Source organism: Lissotriton helveticus, chromosome 11, assembly GCF_964261635.1.
Source record: "Lissotriton helveticus chromosome 11, aLisHel1.1, whole genome shotgun sequence".
NCBI lineage: Eukaryota > Metazoa > Chordata > Amphibia > Caudata > Salamandridae > Lissotriton > Lissotriton helveticus.
In genome coordinates, this window is record NC_136072.1 from 1,046,540,162 (window position 1) to 1,046,555,315 (window position 15,154).

Here is a 15,154-nt window from a genome sequence, read left to right on the forward strand (position 1 = left end):
CGAGGTCATAAGTAGCGACTTAGATAGTGGCGTATGGTTGACACAGGATTTAATTCAAGCGGATTATCGCTAGTACGCACATCCGTACACAAGGCACAGCACACAAACCCCAATCCAAAGACAGGGCGCAAAGAAAAACATATGGCATGCAGGACTGATGCATTGGCGCGAGAATGTTCCTGTCCCAAGCGCTTCCAAGTGTGTGCTCACATGACCTGGACGCAGCACTTTCCGCCCCGGGGTAGCAGTAATACTATGGTACAACTTAGGTGCTTGTCGCCCTGATGGCAGAAAGTTGAAAAGCCTGTGTTGGCCCTATGTAGATGGAAAGATTCCATATGTAGGCCCCACAGACACTTAGGCCGCCTGCCTGAAACACACAACCCTCTAAGCTTTCTGGCCCTGCGATGGAGCAGACGTTGTCTTCGGTGACAATGAATTCATCCGTCTAGCTTTTAGTTTTCTTTCTGTTGGACCCCGGACACTATCTCAGCGGTCGTGCACATCTCTCCGTGGCCGGTTTCAATAGGGGCCCGAACGCGACACTCACAGCGCTAGAACGGGGCCCGTGGTCGCGGAGACCGGTAACGCCAGGGCAAAAGCCAGAGTGAAGGCTCACACCCTGGAACTGGAGGCATAATGCAATATGCAAGTTTTATTTTACTTTAAACCGGGTCATTTTGATCCAATTGCACATTGCCCATGCTTCACATGCCAGCTGCTTGTTCTCCGTGACATATGCTTCGTCGCAGCACCCACCGTTACCGCATAGACCCGCAGAGTCATTTATCACAGGACAGAGTGGGATTGAGGAGCCCCAGCTCCTGCGCTGCAAAGCCGAGGGCTGTCGAATGATGCCCCGGAACCCTGTTTCCCTCTCATTCACGAGGCATGTTAATGCTTGGCGCATTTGTTCCCATGGATTTCCATATGCTTGAAATTATATACAATTTGCCAGCATTTACAATTGCTAGTCTTAGCTTCGAACACATTCTGCGCTTTTAAAACCTTGCTTGCAATTTTCATTTTTTTTTTTATACTGCCTCTGTTTAAACAATACGAAATGAGCTACGTTGGGGTTTACATGTTTTGTTACACCTCCTCCCACAGCACAAAGCACAAGGTAAAGGACTTTCCTTTCAGCATACATGTGTTCATTTAGCCGGCGTCGCCTACCTCCTCGCTTCTAAAGTGTCGTGCAAATCAGTGCTTGGGGTGAAGGTCGCATCACTCTCTTGGAGAATGCTATAGCAAACAGAGAACGATTGAAGCTTCACGATAGGCGCGAATACCATCTCTATGGAGAATACAAGAAGATTTGGTGGCTGACCCCCCAATACAAGAAAAAAGGGGTGGGGGGGGGCACACTATCTCGCATGTAGCCACGATAATCACAGCGCTGGAACGGGGCCCGTGGTCACGGAGACCGACGAACGCCGGGACAAAAGCCTGAGAGAACACTCGCACCCTGACACGAACGAAGCTAAAGATAAGCGCGGAACCCCTATCCATGGAGACTACAAGAATATTTGGTGGATCCGCTTAATTTAAGTAATAAGTAATGGAGGGAAGAAGCAAAGCCTTCCTAGTGAAGGTGCGCCTCGCATCGGCACGCAGATGAAACCTAACCCTCCGGTATCTAGTGACACATTCTACTTAATGCTACGCATTCCTATACTCGAATCTCGGAGCCCAATTCTGGCTGCAAGGAGCTCGCTTTACGACCTCAAACCGATAAAAGGCTGGGGGACCCGACGAGGTGGAACTTGTGACCTCGAGGTAGACCACGTGAAACGCCACATCATACAGGAACCCTGGTCCACTACCCACAAATGTGTAGGGAACTTGCAAAACGGACTCCCTTCCCACCACCTGAATTTACGTGGAGGAACTCTATATTACGGGAACCAGTGCACCTAACATTAATTACACGTAGAATTTGGACTCGCCACATCTGATTGTCCCAACAGATCTAGGCCGTAAACAAACCTCACGTGAGTACACCCCTCCCTTCACATAAGCACCTATCCATGTAACGTTGAAACCACAAGGATAGCTCCTGACTTGATGCCTCATGCATCGTGTACCACAAACCTGCTGATGTAGGAAGAAATCTGACAGCGCCACATAACGCACATGAAACGGATGTACCCCTGGATCTCACGTCGGGCGTGACTGTCCAACCCAAGCAACACCGCATGCACCGTGGACCATGGCATAATGGTACTCCGTCCCATATTTAAATAAGGACGCTAATAAGGAAACCAGCACACTCACTCGGAACCCAAGTAAGGTTGCGGCCGAACGGCATATCTCACGCAGGAATATGCGTCGCCGCGTGTTAGATCGAATGTGCCTGGAGGTACTATTGTCGAATACACTACCTACTTTTGCCATAACGAACCCTTAAGCATGCTGGCACAGGCAACAACTTCGCGCACGCAAAATACTACAATCTTGCAGCAACAAACAAAAGCACATGATTAAAAATTGCACAAGGCACTCCATTGGGCCTAAGGTACCCTGGCCCCATGAATACTATACCCCCTTGTAATTAAGAACGCCGTAACCCAATCGCGCGCAGAATAGGCTTACCCGTCGCGCTGAACTGTACTCCCATAGCACATACACTGTGAGCATGGAAGCATGGAAGCAATGTTCACGTCAACCGGATGACTGGTTCTATGTACACGCGCCACCGCATGGGGGGGCGTGCACGCATCTGCAAATACTACAACCCAGGATGCCACTCCGGCCTAAGTAAAGGCCTCGTACCTTACACAAAGTCCCTCACACCCCGACTCCATCTTAAGCCTGCCCCCCGCGCTTTGCTGATACATACCTCACGCAACAGTTTGTTGCAGGACACCGCGCAGCCCGAGGAGGGCGACAAAACAGCGAGTTGGGCCTGTACGGGAGGAAACGACACAATTCATAGGATGCCACTTGCCAAAGTGCATCAGACACGATTGGGCCTCGAGGTAATATGGCCCCATGATACAACCCACACTTCGTAAATACGACCGCCATAAAGTAAACAATGCCAACATATGCTTACCCATCGCGCAGAAATTACCATGCCACACGTAAATTATAAAAAGACACACAAATGGTCCTCGAGTTACTATGGCCCAAAGACACTGTACTCCAATTTTAAATACGGTCTCACCCCGAATTTACGCGCAAAATGGGCTGAACCCTCACGCTCAATATCTAATACCCCGTGCAAAACGGAATCGGTCACACGATTAGGTCTCACGGCATTATGGCCCAATGGAACTATACATCCTCGATAACTACGGTCACAATCATCACATTTGTGCGCGTACTGTTTGCATTATGCATTTGTACAACTTAAAGAGAACAAGACACTCAGTTGGGCATCGAAATGCCAAGACCCAATGATACTCTACTCCCTTAATAACATTGTGCGCCATTAAACAAATGTGCCCGGGCCCGCCCCTCTCACAGCCATGGCGGACCAGCTGTATGTGCGATGCTGGCGAGCCACCACGTGAATATCCAGGCGAGGCAAGAGTACGAAAACGCATCAATCGCCGCAAAACGGCCTGTGGCATACCACATTGCAACCAACGCACCAAAGATGAACATAATTGCCGCCGGCCACGTGGAGCTGTCTGCACGACAGACACCACAATGCATCCCCATGGCGGGAAGGGTCGAAACGGCAGGCCACATAGTCATAAGGCCCTGCACCCGAAGATAGCCCCGCCGACATAGAGCAATACGACACGGAATAAGCGTTATGCCTAAACTAATCGTACTCGGAACCTCCGCACTAAACAAAATTCTAAACGTAATGCCCAATGAAAGACATGTCCGCCCCGTACACCCTTAACTCCTACATAGACTGATTCCAACAATGGAAACATCGGCGGCAAATTAGTAATGCACGGTAACCTCCGCACTAGCATGGTCTATACAGATTGCGACCTTCCCCACAAGGCGGACCCATACTAAACCGGCCCAATCGAAACACATTTTGAGCGAGGGGAACGTTAGCCTAACTTACAAGCGCTCGATGCTTTATGAAAACTCGGCAACCCCCATTCACTGAAGCATGTCCTACATAAACAACTTCCCCCAACGCAGGGTCCCGCTCACGTAGCAACGGTAGCCAACCAGGAAGGAACTGGTGACTCAGCATGGCTGTATAGTTCCGCCCGATAACTAAACCATCTGCCGGTTCATGCGCGTGTGTTTGTTTCTCACTAACCCTCAGAAAGCAAGCAAGCTATATACGCAGACTGTCTAGGACTTCTAAACGTTCGTCCATGAGGCTATCTGGCAAGGATTAGGAAACGTCGTACCAAAATATAGACACTCGACTGGTGGCAGCGTCGCTCTTGCACTAAACACGTCCATACATACGGTGCCAATCTAACCACATCCTAAGCCTCGCGCCGCGCGGCTGCTCAACAGCTTACTCAGCAGACGTGAAGTAGGCGCCTATGCGCGGCTATACCCTGCCGTGCCGCTACTTGAAACCTGGTCCCAGGCCCGTTCTCCGTTTCCGAGACCGCTGCACTAACCAGAATGTCACACTTCCCTGGGACCGCCGAGAGCACAGCACCCTTAACAATTGCTCCGTCCCCTCTACCACACACTCTCTATGCTCCCCCGCGTGAGAGAAACCGGACGTGCACCCAAATGCCCCTACGCCACGAAGCACAAAACGGCCGCATTCCAGCACAAAGGGGGCTTACAACCCCGGCCCCCGCAACTCACCAGGTACACGAGATAAACCAGGGACCCGACGTCCTAATTAAACGGCAACTCCTCGGCAAAAGAGTGTCCCGACGAGAACCGACGGCGTCCGGGGCGCAGAGCCAACAGCGCAGAGCAGCCACAGGGACGCGACGGCCGGAAAGGTACAGCGCAGAGCGGCCTCGCGGAAGAGAAGGCCGAGCCACGCTGCTGGCCAGGATATAGCTGCGAAACGCCCTCCCCCGTCCACTATGGGCCCTCCCTATTGGCTGTTGTCCGGGGGGGGCGGCAACGAGGGCGCGCTGCTGGCTGCGCTCGCCAGCTGGGTGGTACTAGGGCGCTGTCCCCCCATACTCCCCTCCGTGTCGTGGTGCCAGCGGCATAAACAATTCTGTGGAGACAAGACCTGGCCGCGCGTACAACGTTATCCTATGGGGAAACGCTGCGCGCGGCAGGTCTTGTCTCACTTCGGTGTTCTTAGACTGCTGAGACGCCGACAATAGTTCTCTGGCGAGAACGCGCTTTTCAGCGCGTTATAGCCGAGACTTAAAAACCTACATGTTTCTTTATCAGCTTTTGGACTGTCCATCTGGCCCGATATATAAGAGGATACTACTTGGCACAGTGGTCGGCCCGACAACTTATTCAGGATGTAAATGTAAATGTAAATGTAGTTGAGCTTATATAGCGCACAGCTACCCGCAGTGGGTTTCCCGGCGCTTGCTTAGGGAACCCTTCCTGGTATTCCCCTGTGAGATAGCAGGGTATCCACAAGGTGAAAGTCAGGCATCCCGCCGCGAGGGGCCGTTGTGGAGATTAAGCAAGCTATTGCCCAGAGTCGCAGAGTGTGAACCCGTTAGTCGAGGAGGCACCGGGGCGAGAATTATCGAGTCCGTGGAATTTTTAGCCCAAGACACCACCGAGGCGGGGAATTGAACCCTGGTCCAGGACCGATCTCAGCTTCCAGGTCTGCTGCCTCTAACCCCTGAGCCACACTTCTCCACGGATGGCCACTTAAACCAATTGAATTGTGACTCTGTTGTTATTGTATTGTCTGTTTTTTTGTAAAGAGCTCTAACAACCTTTCGGTTGATGTCCAAGTTATGATTTTTTTTTTTTTAACAAATAAATTCAATGAAGAATACTACAAATCTGTTACCCTAAAGCAAGAAATCTAGGAAATTACAAACATTCATTGTCTATGGCCATTAGCATTAGTAAAAACGTCCCCAAACAAGGGCAAGTAGAGTAACGTGTAACACGTGACATTCACACCCAACTAACATCATTAAAGTAAGGACACATGGCAAACACTGCAGAAATGGGGTACTCCCACCCATACAGCCACCCCTCAAGTAAGGGCAGCAAACAAAACGTGTAGCACAGGGTGACTTACACACCGTCCAGTCTTCCCTCATGTAAGGGTATGAAACGTAAAGCGTAACGATGGGACACTAGCAACCCATCCAGACATCCCCCTAGAAAGCGCATGTAACAAACTATGTAGATATGGGTTACCACCCATATACATCCCTCATGTAAAGGCCTGTAACATAACATGTATAGATGGGTCTTTCACCAAATTAGACATCCCTTGTGTAAGGGTCTAAAATGTAAACCGTAGTAATGGGACATACACCCCCATTTAGACATCCCTCACATAACGGTCTATAATGTAAACTGTAGAAATGGGACTTGCACCCATTGAGACATCCCTCATTTAAGGGTCTAAATTGAAAACTGTAGAAATGGTACTTGAACCCATTTAGCCATCCCTCACCTAAGGGCACGTAGGCAAACAAAACAAATGAGCAGTTCACACCCATACAACAATCCCATGAGTAAGGGATATGTAACGAGATATGAAAACTTAGTAATTACACCTGGCAGAAAAATAAATGGTGACACTCACTAAAATGGCTCATTTGCATACCAGAAATCTATTTCCACAACAGAAATAAGTGTCACTACAGAACCACAGTAGCAACACTACCATAAAGAAAACAGACACAGCAGAATCGTGGTGAAAATGCCCACACATAAAAAGCTTGCGCACCAGTAAAGATGCAGATGTACACAGGAACATAGCAGTCGTGACGTAAATGAAAACTGAGTCTACTAGTAAGAAAGAATATAACATGCATTGAATCCCTGAAAATTGTACAAAGCCAATCATTAGGCAATAAATGAAACACACAAATGTCCATTTGCCGAGATGTATATTCCATAGATTATTTAAGCTTAGTTACAAGATAAATTCAAGGTAAGTGGCTAGATGATAACAGATAGGATGTAGATAGCGGCTAGTCCCACCAAGAGCAGCCTCCAAGCTGCTCAGCCTGCACACTCCAACTGACACTCAGCACATCACCAGGCACCCATGCTTCCTATGAAATTACCAAGCATTCAACATTCCACACATTACCAACCACTCCTGACCTCATCCTGGCTTTGCAGTAGGGAAGGTATAGCTAAGGAAAAGGAATGGCCACAGTTAAGTCACAACATATCCTCTTTCCTTAGAAAAACTATAGGCAGAAATAATGCAAAAGACGGAAACGTGCACATTTTCCAAAAGAAAGAAAATAGAGGATAAAGATACACTGTCAAATCATTAAATACATTAAATTCACAAATGATTGATGGAACATTCCTAATGTACACATACGTGCATTAAAATCACAAAATGAATTTACAGAATATTTCCAAAACAAATGAGAAATCTTAAAGCAATCAACAAATACAATGTGATCTTTCCCATCTCCCTTCCTTAGAGAAGATAAATATACAAGTGTACCGAGCCTCGAGTGGACGAGACGTAACACACAACCTCCCTATATGTCTGACCAAACAAAAATCTCAGAAAAACATGCTTCAACAGCTACAACTCAACACTCAGGAAGAACCACTCAGCACTGAGGTACACACAACCCCACAACTCTGTACCAGGGTACTCACAACCGTACAACTCTGTACTAGGGTACACACCACCCTACAACCCTGTACCAGGGCACTCACCACCCCACACCTCTGTAACAGGGCACTCACCACCCCACACCTCTGTACCAGGGCACTCACCACCCCACAACTATGTACCAGGGCACTCACTATCCCCACAACTATGTACCAGGGCACTCATCACCCTACAAGTCTGTGCTAGGGTACTCACCACCCTACAACTCTGTTCTAGGGTACTCACCACCCTACAAGTCTGTGCTAGGGTACTCACCACCCTACAACTCTGTTCTAGGGTACTCACCACCCTACAAGTCTGTGCTAGGGTACTCACCACCCCACAACTCTATACTAGGGTACTCACCACCCTACAACTCTGTCAGCCACGGCCCGTGGAGGGAGTTGTGGTGGGGCAGAGGGGCGGGGCAGGGTGGGGGGGTGCTAAAAACTGGCATATGGATAATTGGAGGTAAGTAAACAATGTAATTAATAAAATGAATTTCGTAGCGTGCCCTGCATCGCAAAATTGGTGAGCAAAATAACGATGGATTAAACCCAGATCTGTGACTGGGTGTGAATGTTTTGCCATTGTGCAACATTCCGTCTATCATCTTGTGTGTTTTGCTGTCCACCCTATGTGGGAAGGGTATGCCCAGACGTGGGTCCCTTGCTCACTACGCCACTGTAGTCAAGCTATCCTGGCTGAAGACGGCTGATAGCCAGAAACCGGTCCTAGGATGCTTGATTCCGGTCCAGGGAAGACATGGCTTGGCAGTTCGGTCTGGACTGTTCCCTCGAGGCACAGGGTCAAGACTGATTTGCATATGGCTATGTCTGAACTGGGGTGGCTTGGTGAGCAAAATAACGATGGATTAAACCCAGATCTGTGACTGGGGGTGAATGTTTTGCCATTGTGAAACATTCCGTCCATCATCTTGTGTGTTTTAAGGTAGAGTATCCCCCATGCACCACCCAAAAAGGGTACACCAGGAAATATAAACAGAAACTGCTAATGGCATGAAATAAAAAAAAGACGCATAGTGACAATAATAATAACCCATAGTGCAGAAACATCAGTTGCTTGAAATAATAAGTATGGAAAATACCATAAAACTCCCAGTTCAACAGATGAGCGATCTCATGCAGGAGAAACAGACAACAAACAAAACAAAAACAATGACACCATTAGCTTGCCTCTTGGTGCTGCAAAAATGGATCCAGATAAATGACGCTGCCGAAGTCCTTGACTCATCACACATTGCTGAGGGCTGCTGCATAATCTCAAAGCGTTCCAGATTCTAAATCATTTCAATTTCTTGCACCGGCAATCAAAAGCTTGCTGCTCTTTCACCCATTCAAAAGTCTCTCCATCAATACCGTCCCAAGAAAAACTGGTGCGGAGACTCCCGTAGGTTGCTCCAAGCACTAGATTCATCATATTCAACTGTGCTGTGGGAATGGTGATTCCGGCCCAACCTAGCGAGTTAAGCATCTTATCTTGCTGGACAATGCGCGGGTGAAGAGCAGCCACGGGTTTCCCCTTAGACTCCAAAGATGGTGGCATGTAGACATGACGCATGTCAGGTGGCTGCAGGCGCGTGCATGCCCCCAACGACGATGCACAGCACGCTAGCCCAACCTGAAATTAGGCGTGGTCACTGTTTGCTCATTGAAAAACTCCTGGGGCCATTGACACATGCCAAGACTCCCACACGCATGTATTTTAAAAGAGGTAAGTCTCATGCGTTCCAGGCACCAGAGTAATGGACTTTATTTTTAAACATCCATACAATTCCTTAAAACTTCGCTCAGCACTGGTGTCACGCTGTAAGGGAATGCAAAACTCACTACAATTCGTCACCAAAATTTTGTAATAGATTAGTCCATTAGCCGAGGTGTATATTCTAAAGATGGTTTATATAAGCTTAGTTACAAGGTAAGTTCCAGGTAAGATGGTAGATGATAACAGAATGTAGATAGCGGATAGCCCCCAACACGAGCAGCCCTCCCTGCTGCTCAGCCGGCACACTCCAAATGACACTCAGCACATCACCAGGCACCCATGCATTTTATGACATCACCAAGCATTCAGCATTCCACACATCACAAAGCCCTCCAGCACTCATCCTGGCTGAGCAGCAGGGAAGGTGTACCTAAGGAAAAGGAATGGCAACAGTTACGTCAAAACAAATATTGGCACAGCTGTCACTGTCAGCCCGACAACTCATTCAGGATGACCACTTAGACCAATTGAATTGTTATTGTATTGTCTGTTTTTTGTAAAGAGCTCTAACTCCCTACTGGTTGGTGTCCGAGCTATGTAAAAACTAATAGATACAAGGAAGAATACTAGAAATCTGTTACCCCCAAAGCAAGAAATCTATGAAATTACATTCATTATCCCCATTAGCATTTGTAAAAACTGCACTTTAAAAATACTGCGACGTATTTTTCAGTGTGTAAAATCCGAGACAATAAACTAGAAGTCCTGTCACATAAAATGTTGTGGAATCAAAAGAAAGGGCTGGTTGAACGTGGGATGGGCTGCCATGAAAGCTGCAATCTCCCCCCACCACGGTGGTCTCGAGGGTTTCTCACCTGAAGAAGTGGCAGTACCCGCTGGTTCAGCCGTCTCCTCTCAAGCAGGGGCGCAAGGCCCGACCGGCTCATCTCGCTTAGAAGTACCAGTACGGAGATCTTATACGGGGTCACCCAGTCCTTGATGCCGAACACATTGGCGTGCACCACCCCGTTGGTCATCATGGGGTTGAAGTAGAGGCTCTCATGCACGCTGGCCATGGCAGGGGATCCTGCGGCTCCCGGAAGCCCAGATTATCACCTTATTATGATCTCTACAGGATCCTGGACTCGGACACCCAGACTCGCGCCTCTACCTTTCACCCGCACCAGCAATAGAACACAACCAATCAGAGAACTTGCTGTCACGTGACGTCACAAAACAGAGTTGGTCATAAACACTAGCCCGGAAGCATACCATCAGATCTGCGTGTAACGTCGGTGGCCATACTGGAAGGAGTTCGCTTGTCTTTCCTTATGTATCAAAATGTCTTCTGTCCCCGAAAAGGCAAAGTTTACATACACTCTTTACCAAAAAAGTAAGAATTACTTAATCAAGCCATTGATTGTTCCAAATCGAAAACAACCAATTCACGATATAACTTTCAAAATCGTTATGTAATTAAGTATCCATTATGTAAAAATATGCAATTAACCACGTTCTAATTTAATAACGCTATATTAAAGATACTGTATCTTATATGTGTAAGTGAAGTCATATTAAATAAGTCCAAAACTTGTCGTTCCTAGCTGGCTGTTTCTTGTCAACAAGGAGCAAAGCTGAGGCCCTTCTGTAGCTCATCCAACAAAAAATTCTACATTAAGGTTTTTGGAGTGTGTTGCAAACCTACTGGGTACACCGATGACTAATGCAAAGAGAACCTATTACCTAAAAAGATGTGAAGCTTTTGTGTTTTCATCAAATAAAAAAACTTTGAATATTTTTACTTTCCGAAGATGATGTTTAGTTGCATATATCGACTAGTCATCCAGTGTTGATGTTGTCTTAACTGGCTGTTGTTTTTAAAATAATGTGACGATTTTCGAAAAAAACGTCTGAATAACAATTATAAAAGTCCTTTACTGCTTGTTTCTGAAGACTTAATTCAAAACGTGCAGCAAATAGTATACTCCAAGATCACCATCTCATAGATTTGATATTCACCACTTAATAACATATTTTAAGTTTAAAATTTGTATTATTGTTTTCCAAATATATATTGTAAGGATAGTAAAATCACAAGAGTGAAAAGATTATCCTTTTATAATATGTGCCTTTGTAACAAACAAAACAAGCAAATATCCCTATCTTTCCACCCGCTACTTTGTGTCTTATGTAATGATCGTAACCAGCAGCTGGTTGTAACTTTGTATCTTTTGTAATGAAACTTGTTTTATTGTAAAGCGCACTAACACCTTTAGGTGATGTCCGCACCATATAAAAATGCATAGAGAAATAAAGAAACAAATAAATAAATATAAATAATGATAGGCAATTAATTTCTACTCATCAGTGGGGCCCATAGCACTGCGAGTCACATACAAACACACACACACAAATACCATTTCTCCTGAATTAGTGAAAAAGAAGGGGAACTGCTGGTTAGCGGGGTACCTACATTTTATACTTTATACATTATATACATTTTATAGATTTCAAGTTATGCTAACCTGTCATCTGGAAAACCATACATCAAGGTACTCCACTATTTGGTCAATGTATCATCTAGTAGAAGTTAGTTAAAGGAGATTGAGATCAGCTCAATCTTAGTAATCCTATAACTTTAGCATTCATTTAGTCATGACATTTATATAAAATAAAATAAAATAATCAGACTTGAGTTTAAGTTTGAATTGATTTTATCTACTTCATTTAAGGAAAGGAACTTTTAAAGTTTATTATGACAAGCAAAGTTTAAGCAATTTATTTCGTACATGTTAAAGAAAATGAAATTTAGAAAAATATATTACCCATCTGTTATATGAAAATAACAGTCACGCAGGTTCCCAAACTGTCTCTCTATTCTCCTCAATGCCTCCCTTCCAAAATAAAAACTCTGCATTCGATCATCTTTTTTGCTCCATCAAAAGTTAAAGTCCCAAAATATTTCAAAGTCTCTAGCACCATAAAATTGTCCAAACCGACAGCATGTCGTGGTGCAAAATAAAATCTGTCGAGCAAGCTTTTTTCACTCTTTCGGACAAGCTCTTTAATACCCTTTTTCTGTAACTAACTAACTTAAAATTGAAACTTTTAGGGTCCATAGTTCATTCTGATTGGTCCATTAGAGGGGTGGTGATGATCACCTCATTCAATCCTTGCTTAAACCAATTTACTTTTTAGCAAAGCCATCTCCATCACAGTTCCTTTCACACCGTTTTAGATGCAGGCATCCTTTGGCACACTTCCGTGCCCTTTCAGACTCTTTCGGACAAGCTCTTTAATACCCTTTTTCTCTAACTAACTAACTTAAAATTGAAACTTTTAGGGTCCATAGTTCATTCTGATTGGTCCATTAGAGGGGTGGTGATGATCACCTCATTCAATCCTCGCTTAAACCAATTTACTTTTTAGCAAAGCCATCTCCATCACAGTTCCTTTCACACCGTTTTAGATGCAGGCATCCTTTGGCACACTTCCGTGCCCTTTCGGACTCTTTCGGACAAGCTCTTTAATACCCTTTTTCTCTAACTAACTAACTTAAAATTGAAACTTTTAGGGTCCATAGTTCATTCTGATTGGTCCATTAGAGGGGTGGTGATGATCACCTCATTCAACCCTCGCTTAAACCAATTTACTTTTTAGCAAAGCCATCTCCATCACAGTTCCTTTCACACCGTTTTAGATGCAGGCATCCTTTGGCACACTTCCGTGCCCTAGGCCAAGGTGACCTTGACATCACTCGCTTCGTGTACAGGCCATTCTATTTACTCAGTTTTTACAACGCGCATGCGTGGAGGCTTTTTCTCTCAAACTGATGTCAACGCTTCTAATATCAGCCATTTTCCACAGACAGGCCGCGTAGGCCTCAATGAAAACCAACGCGAAAACAAACATGACAGAAATTAGGTTTAGAATTATAGCCCTTCTCTTTACCTCCCACCATTCTAATATTCCTAATTAGTTATTACCTAGCATAAGCGTCACAGATAGCGTCATTTTACTGACCAAATGCATTTTTCTCTTGCCACAACATATAATTACACTATTTAAAGCATAAATACGCATGCATATTTGATTAAATGTACATTATTATAGCTCTATATTAATATGACTTGTTTACAATCATTAATATATTACTTTTGCAAATAGCTATTAGTTTCCCAAGTGTAATGTGAAATGTCTAAGTGCATTTTGTTGATTAGTTAACATGCTTCACACTGTTATGTTTCCGTTATAGTTATGAGAGTCTGACTTAACAAGGGGTACACAAACATTTTTGTCTCTCCCCTGCTCCATCAGCTCATGTAAGACAGTGGGGAAGGGGAGATTTTCCGTTTGCCAAACATTTTTGCCAATTCCTTTTTTTAATGAGTCTTCGCAGCCAAGCATGGCTATAAGGTATTGTATTGTATTGTAATTGCATTTATTTAGGGCGTACTACCCCTGATGAGGCGTCAAAGAGCTTTTTTGGTGAGTAGCATGCTACTCTGGAACCCATAATGGATTAGTGGTGAATTAGTATAGTGAAATATGAAAGTAATTTGAGTGGTGGATACGTTAGTCAGTTATATGGATTGAGAAGGATAGTGGAGGGATAGAAGAGGGAAAAGGGTTTGCATTCATATAGTGCTTGTATTACGCATGCCTGAGATATAACTAGAGGGGGTATTATCCCTAATTCCTATGTCCTCATCCCACTCCATTACTTGTGAAGTGAACTCACCTCATCCACTAGACCAAAACCAGGAAGTAGCAATGTATTTGACCTAATCGTCCTTCTAATAGGGGTGCTATGAGGTACGGCCAATCCCACTACTTTTCCTGATTTTGTTCCTGTCTCATGGGCTGATACGGAGAGGTATGAGAAGGATCCCTACCTGGTAGGGGTCTACACCACTGACAGAGGAAGACTAGAGCGTGCAGGGCTTCGGTGTAGCTCTGATGGTGTGAGAGATAAGGATGGTGTTTGTACCTCACAAACATGGCGCAAACTCGAATCTCTGTGTGCACTGGGATTGACCTATATCTCAAACTGAGGCTAAAATCATAAATTCAGGAAGATCAATGACAGTGAAACCGAATTTTCCCCACAGGCACTGCAGAGAGGAATACGTTTGCAAACCATGAACGTTAATTAACAAATTAATAAGGTTACAATTGTAAAACAGCCGGCGTCAGCAAATATAGCATTAAAAGTAGTACCAAATGAAGGTTCCAATCAAGAAAATGAGAAATGTATTTGCTCTAGAAAGTAAGTCTATCAGCAGAATCATAAGGAACATTGGGTCTCAAGAGAAAGGGAACGCCCGCCTACAAAGGTGGATGGAGAAAGTCTCCTGACTGACTAAAATTAATTTACACAGTTAAAATGAGAAATGTAAGTCAAATGGATACAATCCACAGATTTTCACTAAGTAAGGACCAATCAAAAAACTGTTTTCTCACTGTCCTTGTTGTCGGCTTCCTTCTCACAGACAATGCACGGCCAGATTCTTCCATCCATGCGGCCTTCATGATATCTTGTAATGAAGTATTCACCTCCTCTGCCTTCCCTCCAGTACTGGTACTGAAAGCATTGTCCAACCAATTATTTGCTACAAAACATAACTTTCATTTAGTAAGCTAACCTAAAATAATACATTTAATGAGAATACTGTAACTCTGGTGCCTGTAACAGAAGGAGAGTTATGCACAGCAAGCAGAAGCACAATATTTTATTTTCAATTTGGA